This window comes from Pteronotus mesoamericanus, unplaced genomic scaffold (genome assembly GCF_021234165.1).
Source record: "Pteronotus mesoamericanus isolate MK-2021 breed Mesoamerican mustached bat unplaced genomic scaffold, CSHL_Meso_final contig_25, whole genome shotgun sequence".
In the NCBI taxonomy this organism is placed as follows: Eukaryota; Metazoa; Chordata; class Mammalia; order Chiroptera; family Mormoopidae; genus Pteronotus; species Pteronotus mesoamericanus.
The window spans coordinates 16,825,890-16,840,551 of record NW_026555105.1 but is presented as its reverse complement, the minus strand read 5'-3'; the positions used below and the strand labels follow the sequence as shown (position 1 = coordinate 16,840,551).

At 47.7% G+C, this 14,662-nt stretch overlaps 1 protein-coding gene across 4 annotated transcripts in view; it reads left to right on the top strand.

Annotated features, from left to right (window-relative positions):
- DLGAP4 (DLG associated protein 4) overlaps positions 1-14,662 on the top strand; it is a 126,326-nt gene that overhangs the window by 88,114 nt on the left and 23,550 nt on the right. The window lies entirely within an intron of this gene.

The following is a 14,662-nucleotide window of genomic DNA, read 5'->3' as shown; positions in this document are numbered from 1 at the left end:
ACCACTGTCCATCTCCAGAACTCTTTTCCTCTTGCAAAACTGAAACTCTATACTCATTAAACAACTCTCCATTTTTCTCTTCCTGTCCCTGGCGACCACTATTCTACTTTCTGTCTATATGAATTTGAGTCCTCTAGGTATCTCATCGACTAGCCCATTTTAAGGAGGTATTTTAGAAAGGGGGATTAGGTGATATCTGAATAATTAACTCTTTTGGTGGTGATCCATTCTCCAAGTTAATGTACACTGTCAGTCTAAGCTTTATGTGACAGATTCCAGCAGAATTGTGAAAAGACATTTCCTGGGAAGGCTTTCTCCATAGAGACAGCCTTGGTTCCAAAGCCCAGGCTGGCCTGGAGGCAATGGCATGGAGCCTGGCCACAGCCCTCCTGTGGAGGTGGAACAATGGAATGGGGAGGACTGAGCATTTAATCAGGTGACCCAGGCATAATTCCTCAATTAGCAGCTTACTTGCTGTGGAATTTGGGCCAAGTCCCTCCTCTTCTCTCAGCCTTGGCTTTCTCCTCTGAGAAATGGGGCAATACCTCCTATCGTGTGTACATTCCAAAATCAGTGAAACTTTCCTTTACAGCCTTGAGAATCCAGGCACAGATTCAAATGCAGTTAGCTGCAAGGAAAATAGAGCTTCTGGTCCCCATTTTATAGAAGCAGAGACTTAAAAGTAAGTGACTTGCCCAAGGTCATTCAGCACTTAAGTGACAAAATTGGCCGAAACCTAGCCTCTCTTCCTCACTGAACAGGTTGCAGCTGTGTAGGATTTCTTGTTAGTAAGTCTTTCTAAGAACAGTAGATTATGAAACAGATGGTTGCTTTGCCATTTTACTGGATTTAAAACATTGCCCAAGAAGCTCTGATATCAGTGGGCCTGCAAGAGAGGACGAGGGGTCAAATTTTTGGTGGGGGATCAAGGGCAGTGATTCTGCATTATGAGCACAGAGTCCTAAAACATTTCTGTGGAGATCATCTTACCCAGGGACAACAAATACCTTGCACTTGGCAGTTACTTCTGATATTAGGCCCATGGCAGACAGCATCAGTCAATCATAACTCTCTTCCTGAGGCCACACACAGCTTCAAGATCCTTCTTAACATAGGCAGGCACTACAGTCAACCAAAAGTAGCACACCCAGTGGAACCCATGCTATCCCCAACCTAGTACAGTCCCCAGTGTTTACAGATAGGTGGCAGTCCTGGGAGGGGAAGGGCTGTCTGAGGGGTAAGTGATGTCACAGGTCTCTTTGTGAGAGTGTCACAGGGCAGCCCAAAGCCTGGGCAGATGATCAGTATGCTTGCAAAAACATTGGGGCAGAAGTTGTCAAGGTAAAGACTGATTTCTTCAGTTGCTCTTTGGGATGCTGGCTTTGGGCTAGGGGTCTTGGTAAAAGTGCACTCTAGCCAGATTCCTCCAGCAGAAGGGAGAGACCAGACTTCTCTTTCACAGCAGCTTCTAAGCTTTCTAGGATTGTTGTCTTGCTTATCAGTAAGCTTGTATTTTTGTTATTTGTGGGACTGGATGCTGTGAAAGTTGGCTTATGGATATTGAAACCTGTAGGGTTCGCACTTCGTTTAGCGAATAGAACATGACTTGCTCTGTGGTGCTAAGCAAATCCCTCAGCCTTTCCCAGCCTGTTTCCTCAGGAGCACAAGGGGATATGGTAAAAATATCTTGGAATCAATAGGATGTGGGTATTATGGGGCCACTGCAGCAGCCACCAATTCCTGAGCAGACAATAAACACCAGTAACTATGACTATTAGCTGCTAATATTCAGCTAGTTCTTAAAGTGTGCCTAACATTTTGTCATTGCGGGGGCAGGGTTCTGTGGATAGAGTAGAGTGGTTGGTGAACTGCCCTTGAGTAGGTGTTCTTTCAAAGAGATTATCCCAAATGTTGGGGCTTTGCTGCCTTGGCTGGTGTTACCCAGCCCCATGGAGGGATATGGTCCCTCACTTCTGCCACAGCCAGGAACCCCCAGGCTCTGGTCCATAGAGTCCCTGGAGGGCCTGGGATTTGACAGAAGTTCAGTGGACCCCTTGCTAAGGAGATGTGTGGTCCTCTCAAGTGATTGTAATCACATTTCCTCATCTGCCAAGGCCTTTCCCACCTATGTTCTCAAGAGACTCTCAGCAGTCCTAGAGCAGTGGGCAGGGCAAGCCAGTATTGTTCACATTTTATAGATAAGAGCATTTGAGGCCCAGGGAACCGAAGTCGTACACTGAGTGAGTGCAAGAACCAGTGCTCATGCTCAGGACTCCTAACCTACAGACCCTGCCTGTAACTCAGCAGCAGGAATTGTAGGAAGCCAGTGTCAGCTGAGCATATGTTCTGAGGATGGGTTTATCATCTCGGGTGGGGGCTCTGTGCTGCCAGACTTCCCAGAGGGAGACATTTTAAGCCCTGACTATGCTGTCTGAGGCCCTGGTATTAGTCCTCACATCATTTCCTGTATAGCCAGGCTATATGAACAATCTTCTCTGTCTTTTCTGCTTGTTAACAATTCTGTGGAGGCCCAAAAAAAACTTTGAATTATGAATGTCACATACAAAAAAGTGATGTCTAATGTTACATCCAAAACTGGGTGTCGAGTAGAAAGGCAAAGAAAGAACAGACATTTCAGGCCTGGAAGAAGTCTTAAAGGTCACACATATGGGTGTTTGACTCCTTTTCTAGCATCCATTGTGCCTGTGTCTAGCCTCACCTTCTAGGCATCTCTGCTTCTTAGAATGTGATTCCCAGCCGTGACCCACATGGCTCAGTTGGTTGGACATCGTCCTGCAAAGTAAAATGTCGCCAGTTCGATTCTCTCTCAGAGCACATGCCTAGGTTGGCTAGGTCCCCGGTTAGGGCATGTTCAAGAAGCACCTGATTGATGTTTCTCTCTCACATCGATGTTTCTTTCCCTCTCTTTCTCCCTCCTTTCCCTTCTCTCTAAAAACAAATATTTAAAAGAAAAATAAAATGCCTCCTAATAATAATGCAAAATCTGCATCCCTTTAACAACCCATGCCTTCCTGTCCCCTCTCTGGTTGTAGTGTGATCACCTGAACTCTGTGTATGTGATCGTCTTCTGGGTAGTTGAGGACAGCAGCCATGCCTTTCTGAATTGCCTCTCTCTTCCAGACCACTATCCCAGTCTCTAAGCCCACCCTCGTGTTACGCAGGTGTTATTTATGGGGCACATGTGTCACTCCATTTGTGGCAAATCCATGACAGGCATAAGTAATCAGTCACAGCTCTTGTTCCATCCCAGGCTTTCTCATGCAATGCTGTTCTATGTGGCTACACCCAGTCACCAGAGGAGGCATTTCATTGTGGCTTCTGCACTTTATTGTGAGTTTCTTGAGGGAAAGGACTGCTTACCCTGGGTCCCTAATGCCCACCCACAATGCCCAATACACGGCTTCCCCTTTGTGAATAAGCACTTGTCGTAATTGAATGAATTTGAGACTTCTCCCCATGTGGAGTGCCCTCTTCTCATCAGGCTTCAATTTGGCAGTGTCCCTTGTCTGGGATCGCCAGCAGTACCCACATTACCCAGAGTTAGATGGAGGATGCCGCCTCCCTGGTCCTGCACCTTTTTCTGTCGGTGTAGCTCCTGACCCTGTGTCTGTGGTCAGCTAGAATCACTAAGGCATTTTTTCCACACACACTGCTTGCTTTTCTAATTGTCTTACTTGGAATCCTAAACCCAAGATATTAATACAAGCTGAGGACAAGGCCCTGTCCATTCCTATGTCGCTATGCCCAGACCAGGCACTAAGTCAGTCAGCATAGCCTGTGTTGACCTGAACTGAACTCATGGTTTTCCCCATTCAATTCCGTACTGTTCACTTCATTCCATCTCTCGGCTGCTCAAAGTTCTTGGCTTCTGATTCTGTCACCCGATATACTGCCTGTCACTCCAGACACAGCAAATGAGCCCGTTAACACCATCTTTCTATTCTGGGATACACTTGGTCACTCAAAATGATGATATAAGCCAGCAATCAAGGTGTGCAAGATCTGGTCATGTCGGATTTTACACACTGGACACAGGGGCCTGTGACAACTTGTAAAAAGCCAGGCTTTTGTGACCCATCACCAGGGTTTGATGTCAGCCCTCTGGAAATAAAGGTGGTTTTTTGAGGCTCAACTAAGTAGTACTTGCCAGGCTGAGCTCCTGGAACCATAGAGCTTTTGAAAAGCAGCCGTATGGTCCACATGTTAGGACCAGTATTTGAAAAGCCAAATCTTGCATTCTTCACCCACCCACTTCCCACTACCCTAGCAGGTCAGACAGGGGTTGTACACATCAAGTATTTGCATTGGACTGGAGCCATGGCAGCCAGTAACTCTGGCCATCTTCTTCAATTCATCAGCTCCCACTGCTAGTGTTTATAGCTTTAATATACAAGAAAAACGTGATTCAATAACCACAGCTTGGAAGCTGGTACCTCTTAAGCTTAGATTCCCAGGGGTGGTGGTACTAAGGTGTCTTGGTGGCTAGGGCACGGGCCCCTGAGAAGAGCTGCTGGCAGAGCCACCTCCACAGATGGGTCTCTAAGGGCAAATAAGATGATGTTTGTGGCAGATTCCAGCACAGGATGGGCAAAGGGCAAATGTTGCCTGACAGGTTGCTTATTGGGTACAGTAGTAGTAGCAGCGGTGGTTTTTGAGAAATGGCATGCTATTTGGGGACCACTGCTCAGGGGCTAGAGGAGGTGGGCCTCACAGCTGGATGCCTTTCTGAACTCGAGTTCCTGGCTGGAGAACCTGAAGGCATTTTCCTTCCTAATTGTGGGGGCAACAGGGAACACACCCACACTCAGCCCCCAGGCAAGGGCCTTTGCTCTGCTACCTGATCCTCGGGGAGTGCATTTGCCTTTCCAACCTTTGGTTTTCTTGTTTGTACTATGAGGAGGTCATATTAGTCTAATAGATCTCAAAATACCATTTGGAAATTCTGTATGGATTTGAAAAGGAAAGTGGAGCTGCTGCTCCCAGGTACCTGGAGTAGGTGGGAATCAAAAAGCCTTCCCCAGGGCCTTTGAGGGCTCCCAGGACCTGGTTTAAAAATCAGTGGAATTACTGTTTCCTAGGACCACCCCTCTAGCCTTGGTATTTGGAAGCTCCACATACTCGTTCTAATCTCATTGCCCATCACCCAGCTGTGTGACCTAGGACAAGTGGCCTCGCCTCTCTGAGCTTTACTTAGAGGTTGTAGTGAGACTTAGCCAAGCTGGGGAAGTCCTAGGTGACTGGGAAACCCATACTGGGGATTTTGGCGTTTCTGGTGAGAGCGTGTCTGGGACCACACATCTGCAGAAGGGTCTGAGGAAGGGCAGTGAGCAGGGGTTACAGGTAGCACAGAGCACCTTTCATTTCCATGTGCTCAGGTTCTGGTCCAGGAGGCACCAGGCCTCTGCCCCCATGACCAGCAGAGACAGAGGCTGCCATCATCCAACTCGGAGGAAATCGTTAAACCAGGAATAGGGGCCCATGTAGCCCTGACTAGGGAACTGGCCTGGCCAAGATCTCAACCAGGCCCTGCTAGGTGGCAACTAACTCTAACTCTGGGCAGTGTGGTGAGCAGCTAACAGGGCTGGCTCTGAATCAGAAAGGCTGAGGTCAAATCCTGGCTTGTGACCATAAGCTAGTCACTTCTCTCAGTGTCTCACTTTTCTCCTCTTTGAAACGGAAATGATAAGCCTGGTGAAGAGTTGGTGAGCTGATACAAGTAAAGCACTTAATGCAAGGTCAGTTCATGGCCAGTCCTCAGTCAGGAGTGATGCTCTGCAGCTTGTGAAGTCTCTGAATTAGCAGCTCCCCATCCTCTGAGAATCACCTGACATGAACTGTGGAGTCCATCTGGAGGGCGTTGCTTAACCCTTTCCGCCAGCCCCTCTCGCTTGAACATGTCTGGACAAAAACCCTTTACATCCTTGACCCCAACTGGGGTCAACAATGCTTAACCCCCAGGCCTGCTAGGAACCTGGCTACACAGCAGGAGGTGAGCAGCAGGCAAGCCAGCCCCATTGCTCGCATTACTGCCTGAGCTCCCTTCCCCCCGCCCCCCTCAGTGGAAAAATTGTCTTCCATGAAACTGGTGCCAAAAAGGTTGGGGACCACTGTTCTAAGGAGCAGCTGTCTCTGGAGGAACAGAGAATGTTGCCCGGGCAACGAAGCAGGTCCCTCTTCAGCAGCTGCTCCAGGCCCATCAAGGGGAATCTCCATCTGTGCTCCAAATGGGGCTCTTCTGCCACCTGTGTCCTGGTGCCAAGAGCCTGAAACCAGACCTGGCTTGCCAACCAGAAGGGGGTTTCTCTGCTTTCACCTAACTGGACTTAGACACCACCAGAAGGGCCACCTGGCTGCCTCAATTTCAAGGTTCCCAAGGGTCTCCTGCCTTTCAAGACAGGGCATCTTATGGACTGGCTCCCTGGGAGCAGGAGGAGAGAGGCCGAAGCTTCAGAAGGAGCAAGGAGGTCTGAGGGCAGCTGCTGCAGCAGTCACAAACTATATGCCACAGGCATGGTAGCTGACAACTATGTACCTGCACAATGTTTTTAAAAACTTTAACTCCATTTTTAAATTGAGAGGTTTTATAATTTTTTTAAAAGTCCAAATTTCTGGGGTTTTGCACACATTTGGCAGCTCTAACAATGCTGGGCCCACATTCCCACCTGGCCTGTAGACATTTGAACTGTGACCTCCATTCAAGGCCAACCCAGTTAGTTCACAGCTGGGAAAACTAAGGTTGAGAAAGGATCAGGCCCTGTGTCAGATAGTCACAGCCCACTGTGGCCAGTGTTGAGTTTAGAACCTGGCACTGTGGCCTCACATAGCAGAGCTTTTGTACATCACCACTCATAAAAGTACAAAGCCTCTCATCTATTAAACATCAGGGATAATTATCTCCCCTCCTAGGCCTGTGTCTGGAATAAAGTAGCACCTGGCCCAGGACTCACTCAGTAATGATGCTTTTAAATCTAAACGTATGATATGCCTTGCCTAGAAAACATTGCTGGAAGCATTGCTTACTTTCTTTCTCTGCCACCTTTCAGATACGGTTATTTTTTAGACAATTTCTGATGCTTAGTGCTTAGGGTTTATAGAGCTCTCATTCTCATGGTTTCATTGCCCAACTTCAAGCAAAGTTGCTCGAGGGAGTTCAGAGCCCTGGCTCAGGGCATTAGATGTCAACTTAGAGTCAGAAGTAAATCATTCAGTTTCCCTGAGTCTCATTTTACCATGTTGTCAAATAGGGAGTTCATTTTCTCAATAAATATTGAGCCCAGCCATGTATTGGGCCTGGTGCTGGGAAGGCACTCTAATTTTATAAGATAGTTAAGGTCCCCAAGGGTGGGGACCTATATTAAGATACTCAGGATCCCTATCTGGTAGAGGGGAGAGACAAAAGATAAGTGAACCAAAAAGTCGATCAGTGCTTGAATAAAACAAACAGGGTTTCCAGAGAAAGAATAATAGCTTTAGATAGGGTGTTCAGGGAGCCCCTCGTTGAAAATGTGACGCCTGAGCAAAGACTTCAAATCAGGATGAGGAATAAGCATGCAAATATGGGGATGACTATAATTTCAAACAGAATAGCCGGTGAAAGGCCGTGAGGTAGGTGCATGTTTGGAGTATTTGTAGAATAGCAAGGGGCTGATGAGTCTGGAATGGAATGAGTGAGAGGAAAGTGCAGGAACTGAGGCTGGAGAAGGAGAGCGGGGGCCAGTTCCTGTTGTAGGCCAAGGTGGGCAATGTGGATTCCCTTCTTCATGGAGTGGGGAGCCTTTGAATAGGTTTAGAAAGGGAAGGAAGCAATCCAATTTGTGTTTTTAAAAATTCTTCAGACTGCTGTTTGGAGAGTGATTGTGGGTAGGTTAGGGCCACAGACAATAGAAGTAGGCCAGGGGGTAGAAGGTGGAAACCTAGACCTGGCTGGTGGGGATGAGAGAAGCAAGTCTCTGTAAGATGTGTTTTTGTGGGAGAAGGGTAGGAAGAGGGAGATGGGAATCCCTAGGCTTCTGGAGTATGTAACTGAGTGCATGGGGTCCCCTTTGGGAGAACAAGGCCAGTGCGGGGGAGAAGAGGATTCAGATTCATGCTGGACATGCTCAGCTTAAGATGGTCTTGACTCTTCATGCAGTGCTGCCTCATACACTGGGCTATTGGGATAGGAGGTGATACACCTTCCAGCTGCTGTCAGGTCTGCATGCTGTAAAATCCTCTGACTGCAGGCTAGTTTGGGGGGACTTTATGAGGGATTCTGTGTGCAGAAAGATGTCTGTTTCCATTGCCTAAGTGGCTCAAGGAAGCCAAGAACCCTGTCTGAGAAGAGGCAGCCCTCTCTGAGGCCTCCTTGCCTCTGTCCCTGTCTTCCCTTCACCTGCTATATTATCTAAATTCCACTTTGCCAAGCTGTGCCCTGCTCAAATCTGACATCCTGTATCTTGGTCTGTCCTGCCCCACTCCTTTACTCACAGAGGATCCCCTCACCTGAAAGCCCTGCCTTTCCTTGCCACTCAGTGTCTCTGGTCCATCCTTTCAGACCCAGATAGCCGTAATGCCTTCCAGAAAAAAACTGCCCCAGGCTATTTCCCAGGGGTGATCACGCTCCTTCATCCAGAAACCATGGCAACAGGAGTCACAGGGACCCACTCCGTGATTACAAAACATCGTTGTGTCTGTCATCTCCTTGGCTCCTACTCATAGCACATTGGGTGTCTCACCCCATTTTCTGGGTGAAACAATTAATGTACCCAAGGCTGCTGCCTCCACGTGACCCTCACTGAGTTCATGGAATGAAGGTGGCATCAGGTGGTGGTCAGCCTTCAGGCAGCGCTGAGTTCAAACCCCAGCCCCAACACTGTCCAGCCTGGGAGGTGAGCCAGGATAAGTCACTCCACATCTCCAAGCCTCATATGTAAAGTGAGGCAATGACAGACCTATCTCACACATATGCATTTGGAGGATTCAGTTGGCTAAAGTACACTCAGTTCTTACTATTCACAGTTGTTGTGTTCATAAGGTCTTACAAACACTGAATTAGCAAATACTAAACCATTGATCCTAAGGGAAAATGCAGGGTCCCTGCAAGCCAGTGTTCACATGTTCACCAACCAATCAACACATAACCTTGTTTCATGTTTCTATTTAAAGATACCTTATTTAACATGTTGATTTATTAACATTGAACTCAGCCAACAGCATTATAACTCATGCTTGAACAAAGTATATCTAACACACGTATTTTCTCTGTAAGGCACATCACAGCCTTCTTCCACTTAGGAATGCTAGATAGCACTTTAGCACTAGGGGGTCATTTTAAATAGAAAAATCACCCAAAAAAAGCACAAAAATGTGAAAAACATAGCACTAGAGAGACCAGGAAAAGGACACATGCTTACAGCATGAGAGCTGAAGCAAGAAGGCAGATCATCATTTTGTTCAGCCTTGCCTGGGGACCTGTGCATTAGGTGACTCAAATTGTCAGGCTTTGCACGGGTCTGTGAGTGACTGTGAAATGTCCTGCAAGTATTGATTTGGGGGTTACAAATAAATTTTAGCAAGTAGATGAATTCATAGATAAAGAATTGTGAATAACAAGAATTGGCTGTGCGTGAAGGGCTAGCCCAGTCAGTGCCCAGTGAAGGCTCGCTGACAGCATTGGAATCATTACCAATAGGAGTGCATTCCTGGCTCCCTATAAGGCTCTGAGGATGGACTAGGGCTCCCTGAGCTTTGTGTTTTTGTCTTCCCCAGCATGCCGCCTTTCTGACTGGCTCCTGTGGACTTCAGGGTCTGAGCCAGGTGTAGATTCTGGGGGCCCTGAATGCCCCTGAGGGTTTGTTCCAAGTCCACAAGGTGGGTTGTGGCACCATTGAAAAATTTCAAACAAAGCAACGATGTGGTTGGATTCCTTAAACATCTGTAGGGGTGGAGGAGGGACAGGAATGGCAGGGCAGGAGAGTGGGGTCCAGGGAGCACCTGTGTTGGTGGTGTAGGGAAAAATGACTCTAGATCAGCGGGAGAGGGGAAGGACAAGAGAGGCGATGCGGGGAGCGCCTGATTGTGGGGAGTGCTGGGAATCCCCAAGAGAATGTTGAGACAAGAGGTGCTCTCAGTCCTTCTTGCTGGAGTTTGAAATTAAAGTTTGAGAACTTTAAACTAACTTCTAAGGCACAGCAAGGAAGATGACTTCCAGACTGCCACAGTAAGAAAGGGAGGATCACATTGGCTGCCAACAGAAAAGTGGCTCTGAGAGGGCAGTCTGCCCCTGATGCTGACCAAGCTACTTGAAACTTCTCCCAGCTTCCCCCGCTTTGGTGGAAAAAGCAGAGGGAAGGAAGGAGGAATTTGAGGCTAGGTGGGTGGGATCCTCAAGTTCTGTTTGTACCATATACAAATGAGTTACTTGATTTAGCTGTGTGGTTTGACAGGTTACACAGTGAAAGACGGAATGGGATCTTAAAGGTCCTCAACTCTTGCCCTGACAAGCTTGGCAGAGGCAGCAAAGAGAGTTTAGGGGGTTCTGACTTTGAGTCCATCTCTGTCCCTTCATGTGGGGCCTTGAGCAGGGCCCACTGCCTCTTCTGTAAAGCCTACTGACATGGCTCCCACACTGTCTCTGGTCTCCTGCACCCATTCCTGTTCTAGGCGTCTTCTTCAGCCCTCCGGCCCAGCCACTCTTCTGAACGTCTGAAGTTCTGTTTAACCATCTTACACACCTTGACATTAAAAAAACAAAATGTTGCAGGCAAAAATTCATTCTGACCTAACAAGGAGAGTTTGCTGGATAAGAATCTTGAGGCAGAAAGCAGAAATCAGACGAAGGGAGCTTCTACTTAGAAGAAGCAAGGACTTGGGCACTGGGAGGCTAGGCTGTATGACTGGGTCCGGAGCAGATTGCATGGAGGAGGCATCACACAGCTGGCTTCTGTCTGAGCCTTGGCATGAGGGACTGGCATGGTCAGGATGGGGTCAAGAAGCATATGGCTCCTGGGGGTGGTGGGTCACTGCACGCTACTGTGGCTCGGCGATGCTTCATTCATGATCTTTGAAAATAAGCACAAGGACCAGCTGGAGACGGTCACACTAGAGGGATGCTCACCTCTAAGCTCCCCAGACAGTCTGAAAGTCTTCCAGGGTGAATGGACAAAGAGTTGGACCCATATGCCATGGGGTTAGTTGTGGCATATAGAATATCTTCCTAGGTCAGGGAGGGCCACAGTCGCATCCTGGAGGGTGCAGGACTGACCAGATCCAACATCTTGTGTCTTGAAAGTTTAATTGGCAAATGATGGTTGTGTGCCCCCTGGGCTGGGCACCGGGCCACTGATATACATGGGACACACTTTCAGAGTCTTCAGAATCATGGCCACAGCCTTGAGCGCTCCAGCTGATCCACAGAGAAAGGAGAGGGGCAGACTGCCAAAGCCAGAAAGAACTGAGGGTGAAGTGACTGGCTGGAGGATGAGAAGCAGAGAGGACATGAAAAGGGATTCTGGCAGAAACAAGTGCATGTGCAAAGGCTTGGGTGCATGAAGAGTGAGGTGTGTTTGGGAAAGTGTGCATTTGGTTCTGATGCTGCAAGGGGCATGCTGGAGAGTGGGAGGGCAGGGGGTGAAACTGCACAGATGGGTGTGTAGGACCGAGCTAAAGGGCTCCAAATTTGGGAGGGGGCTAGAACCTTGGATACTAAAGTTGGGAGCCTTCACTATGGCTAACTAATTGTGATTTTTGGCATTGAGGGGAGTGGTTTTATAGTAATGATGAGGTCCATTTTTCTCATTCAACAAATATTTATTGAAAGCTTTCTTTGCTTGAGGTATTACCCTGGGCCTGAGATACGACCTGCTATGCCAAGACAGACAGTTCTCCTAACTGCCCCAGGCCTATTACTATCTAGTTAAATCCCTAAAGGAGCTAAGATAAATACAGTAGGTGCTCCGATGGAGATCCTGGGTGATGTGAGAGTGAGAGAAGAGGGCCATTAGGGGAAGCCTCTCTGAGGGTGCCACATTTGAAATGTTAAGAGATAAGAGCAGCTTTCCAGACAGGAGGAACAACACCTGTAAAGTCCTTGAGGTGGGAGAAGTGTGATGGGTATGAGAAACAGAGTGGCTGGAGCGTGGTGTTAGAAGGGACAGGGAAGGTGGTGGCCTATGTTAATTAGCATTTCATACAGATGAAATGAAAAGGCACCCTGTGCAGTCAGGGTCCCATCCTCTTGCCCTGGGGGAAACAGTGCTCAGAGCTGAGGATACCTGTCACCACGGAAGCTCACAAGGCCCCAAAATCGTCTGTTAGTCACACTGCTTATCTGGCTGTGACCTGTGTCCCAGGAGACAGAGAGAATCCAAGATAAGTTCACTTTTCCTTTTATCACACCTAGCCATCTGGCCTGGCCTCCTGCTAGTGTACCTTCCCTCTAATGACTGGATGCCTCAGCCAGGGCTCGACCTCTGAGAATACGTCAGCAGGATTTGGACCTAGACAACCCTGAGAACGAGGTTGGAAGGTTAGTCCTCAGTCCAGACTCCTGGCTGTGGGCAGCGCCATTTGTCTCCTGGGGTTAGGGGGTTACCTCTTCCACACAAATCCCTACATACGGACTTCTCCAGACCAGTTTCAGCCCCACCCCGCAGATAGAGACACTGCCTCAGCCAGGACTAGAGCCCAGTTCTGACTCCTCATACTCACTCCTATCTCCTTTGGGAGGATATTCCCCCGTAAGCATTTCGAGCAGATTAGGGCTTCACTCTTCTCACCTAGGGCAGAAAATGCCAGGGAAGCCCTTCTTCCTTGGAGATATTTAGGCCAAACAAATCAATTTTTGAAATTCCCAGTGAGTCCTGTCTCTGCTGGACACTGATGGCCCCTGGCTTCAGGAGACTGCTCCAAATGTCCAGCTCTTGGGGGAAACTGCCCCTTGGCTAGTCAGAGAACCATCCTGTCCTCCCTACCAGACACTGGGGAGTGGTACAATTTTGGCTCCCCCCTCCCCCCAGGCCTGGCTTCCTCTGCACCAGAATCCAGTAGGAGCCATGCCAGCCCCTGGGTCTGTCTGAGCCTTGGTCCCTGTGATACAGCCTGTGTAATCACTCTTGTGTGTATGTATTTAGTGTCTTGCAGTTTCATCACGTGTATGTATCTACTGTCAAGATACAACAGTTCCATCAGTTAGCACATGCAAGGATTCCTCATCACTTTCTTATAACCACACCCATGTCCCTTCAGGTCTCCCCACCACCCTCTCCCCCTAGCCTCCCCACCAACCACCAGTTTGTTCCCCATCTCTATAATTAGGTAATTTCAAGGATGTTTTTTAAATAGAATTCATACAGCACATGACTTTCTGAGATGGCTTTTTCCACATCATTCACTTGAGATTCATCCAAGTTGTTGCTTGTATCAGTAGTTTGTCTCTTTTTTTTGTTGAGTTGTATTCCATAGTCTGGATGTACCACAGTTTATTAACCATTCATCCATTGAAGAATGTCTAGGTTGTTTCCAGTTTTTGGCGATTACAAACAAAGCTGCCACAAACATTCATATTTTTGTGAACATGTTATTTCTATGCAATAAATGCCCAACAGTAAATTGCTGGATTGTATGGTACTTGTATGTTTAGTTTTAAAAGAAACTGCCAAACTGTTTTCCAGGGTGATTATATCATTTTACATTTCCACCAGCAGTGTACGCGTGATTCTGTTTTTCCACATCGTCGCTAGCATTTGGTGGTGTCACCGTTTTTTATTTTAGCCATTCTGTTAGGTTTGTTTAGTGATAACTCATAGTGACAGATGAATAGATTCTTTTTGGATAAGGGATTAATTTTATTTATAGATTAGAGAGAGGAGGGGGATGAGAGACATCAATTTGTTGTTTCACTTATGCATTCATTGGTTGCTTCCTGTATGTGCCCTGACCAGATATCAGACCTGCAAGCTTGGTGTATTGTGATGACACTCTTAACCAACTGAGCTACCCGGTCAGGGCCAGATGGATAGATTATGTGCGTTGTCCCCAGCCCCTGTGGCACTGGGCCTCATTTTGTGAAATTCCATTGGACCATTACCATCTCAATAACTGGTAGCCCCTCGAAGGCAGGACTTAAACTCACTCATCTGGCTTCTGCTCCCAGCCTGGGCCTGGACCTAGGTAAACACTTGTTTTAGTCCTCACTGGGAAAAAGAAAGTTAGAATTAATATGCTGAGAAAAGCCATTGGATCTGACCCAGCCCCTCACAGCAGTTGGCTACTGCTGTTTGAGAAGCACCTTCCAGCCCTGGCTGGTATGGCTCAGTTAGTTAGATTGTTGTCCAGTGCAGCAAAGGGTCGCTGATTCGATTCCTGGTCAGGGTACATGCCTGAGTTGCAGGTTCTCTCTTCAGTCAGGGCAATCATGAGAGGCAGCCAATCGATGTTTTTCTTTTTTCTCTCCCCACCTCTCCCTCTAAAAATCAATAAACATGTCCTTGAATGGGAATACAATAAACCTTTAAAAAAATTAACTTTCTTTAAAAAAAAAAAAAAAAAAGCACCTTCCATTTGAGACAAAAAGTTTCAGCATTTAGAAGCTAGCCTGTGGGACTTGGGTGTTCTGTGCCCCTACTGTGAGCAAACCCCAGACCAGGCTGGGACTGGGCTTCAG